This window comes from Myotis yumanensis, unplaced genomic scaffold (assembly GCF_028538775.1).
Source record: "Myotis yumanensis isolate MYYU_CA2020_CCGP unplaced genomic scaffold, mMyoYum1.0.hap1 SCAF_1, whole genome shotgun sequence".
Taxonomy (NCBI): Eukaryota; Metazoa; Chordata; class Mammalia; order Chiroptera; family Vespertilionidae; genus Myotis; species Myotis yumanensis.
In genome coordinates this window covers 151,247,437-151,250,522 of record NW_027223752.1, presented here as the reverse complement: position 1 = coordinate 151,250,522, position 3,086 = coordinate 151,247,437, and positions in this window count along the sequence as shown.

Sequence of the window (3,086 nt, the reverse complement as noted above, 5' to 3'; positions counted from 1 at the left end):
TATATCATAAAAATAAATTCATTGTGTATTTGTTGATACAGTATTTAATTTTTACTTCCTTTAAGGAAAGAGTCTGCGTAATATGCATAATTATTTTCAAAAATACTGTTAAATTTAATATTATTAATTTTATACAGTGCTGTGTATTGCTCTGGTGTTAGCCATTAATAATTTGTATCCTTGTAAACAGAAAGGATTTTGTCATTTTGACAAAAATCTGGGAGTAGATTGCTCATATCATTTAGTCCATTCTAGGCCTGAAAATTTTGGCTCTAATAATCAGGTAGAGTTCACTCAGTTCAATATCTGAAAGATGTCTTTTCTGGAGAGGATTAAAGATAGCATAATATTTGTTGAAAATGACTGACCCAAATTCTAGTGTTTGAGTTATACAGTTTCTTATGTGTGTATAAAAAATTATTACGAGCCCTAACCGGTTTGGCTCAGTGGATAGAGCGTCGGCCTGCAAACTGAAGGGTCCCAGATTCGATTCCAGTCAAGGGCACGTACCTTGGTTGTGGGCACATCCCCAGTAAGGGGTGTGCAGGAGGCAGCTGATCGATGTTTCTTTCTCATTGATGTTTCTCACGCTCTATCCCTCTCCCTTCCTCTCTGTAAAAAATCAATAAAATATATTTTAAAAAATTATTATGAGTGGATTCTTACATATCCTTTTGCTAGTCCCACAAACAGATAGTGATTTATTACCAACATGTCCTTATTATTTCCATATGTAATCAATATAAAATTAGCAAGAAGATATTTTTATTTACTCTCTCATAGTAAGTGTTTGAAGTCTGGTGTGTATTTTGCACTTACTGCACATTTCAAGGACTCACCAGCCACGTGTGAGTAGTGGTTACTATGTTGAACAATGCAGACGTGGGTCCTAATATTTGCTTAACTTCTTGCTCAAAATTAAGCAAGTACTGTTTTTATTTGTGTTCTTGTTCTACCCATTTATATCTACTGAATTTTGCTTTAAACTAAGACACTCTTTAATTCAAGATGGCAATTAATGAAATGAAGTTCTCTGCCTATCTAAATCTGAGAGTTCCGTCTTATATATGCCCTACTCTCCAGTGGATGTGGTATTCTATGTAATTTGTGTGTGTGTATTTTACCTACATGTTTTAGAAACAAATGACAATTTTTAGTGGGAAAAACAATGGCCCAATCCTACAATGATCCCAAGAAGCACTTCTAAATAACAATGTTTATTCTCCTAGAAGAAAGAGTTAATTAGTATCATCTTGTAATAATTTCCTAGGATGAATAATGTAATCCAATTTGAGCTCATGTAACTTCAACTTTATAATTTAGCTTTGTAGTGTATTCAGACCAATTAATGTGTACTTCTGACCGGTGGGTTTTGTTATTTACTCAACACAATCAGTACAGTCTCTTACTGGAATTGCTCATCATGACTTCTCTCATTTGAGAATACCAGGTCCTCTTGAGCAGTTGTTTTTAAACTTTTTAATGATGATTTTTCTTTAAATAAAATCTCTAAACATTAAATATGATTTTATTGAAGAGAGAAAATAAAACCTCAATTTAGTTTCTCCTACTTTTGTCCCCTGAGACTTCAAAGAAGTTCTCTATGGCATCCCTATGGTGGTTGGAAATCACACTGAGAAAACAAATGGAGCAATTAAGAATGTAATTACAGTCAAATTATGAGTTAAGTTTCTCTCTTCATCAACTGTAGACATTTATGTACACAAAGGGAGAATATCCATCTTACCCCAAATCCCCCAACAGAAAGGTAACTTACATAAGGTATCCAAAATCAGAACCTAGCCAATTAAACATAAGTATAATCTGTCATGTGTACTTATATTTTGTCATGTAAGATAGCCACAAAAATTCACACGGAAAATCCTGAGTCTTTACAGAAATAGAGGAAGTCCACATGGCATTACCACAAGTTTCTTTCTCCTTGCTATCTTGCTTTTTGTGGTATCGCTCTGGTTATATTTCTTTTCTGTGGTGTGCTTCTGAAAACTAATGAGAAAATGCCTCTCACTGTAAACAAGCTATGTTCAGACTCCTTGGTGGCTACTAAGTACAATGGGAGCCGTCACACACAAATGGTTTGTAACATACTGTACAGAATGGGGAGATAAAGTTGGCTATAACTAATGCCAAGGATAACATGCATTCTGAGATCATAGACTCTAGTTCCAAGGACATTGATTACTATTTCTTTCCTCCACTATTTGACAGATGACTCTCTTCAGCACAGCTATTGTAGCAAGTTAGCAGAAATATGACTTTGTTCAAAATATTATTTCCAATTCCATGGATCAAAAGTATCTTTACAGAACTATCAGATTTTTAAAAAGTCATTGGAGTTAGTAAAATATTTTAAATATCCAGTTCATTTTCCTAAGAAAATATAGAAGACTATTTCTTTTTATTCACATTACTAGAGGCCCAGTGCACAAATTCGTGCAAGGGTGGGTTCCCTCGGTATGGTAGGCAATCAAGGCCTATTGGGGCCTATCAGGGAGGGTGGCCAGATGAGGTGGGGAGGGGCCAAGGGCTGGCTGGTTGGGGGAAGTGGCTGCATGAGGTTGCCTGTGGGAGCGCACTGACCACCAGGGGGCAGCTCCTGTGTTTAATGTCTGCCTCCTGGTGGTCAGTGCACATCATAGTGACTGGTCATTCCAGTTGTTTGGTCGTAATGGTCACTTAGGCTTTTATATATATAGAACATAGGTGGTATGAATTTAAACACACAAAATACATCTTAAATACATTTTTTCATGTACTGTTTGTTGTGCTTTGGAAAAAAATTAGACTACAAGTTCTCTATGTATAAATAGTTGTTTATATGTACAAGTTTCTTTGAAATTGTTAATCTCTCATAAAAAAGAAAAGCAAAATTAAAGGGATATACATTATATGAGAACAAAATTTATATGGGGTAGCAGAGGCTTAACAAACAAGTTTTTAAATGATAAAACATAGAATGATGTTTTGATATGCTGGTCTCTGCAATTAACTGAATGTTTAGCTCTTACATTGTACACTGTATATCGCCCACATTCCCTGCTGAAGAGACTTAAAAATAGTATAAA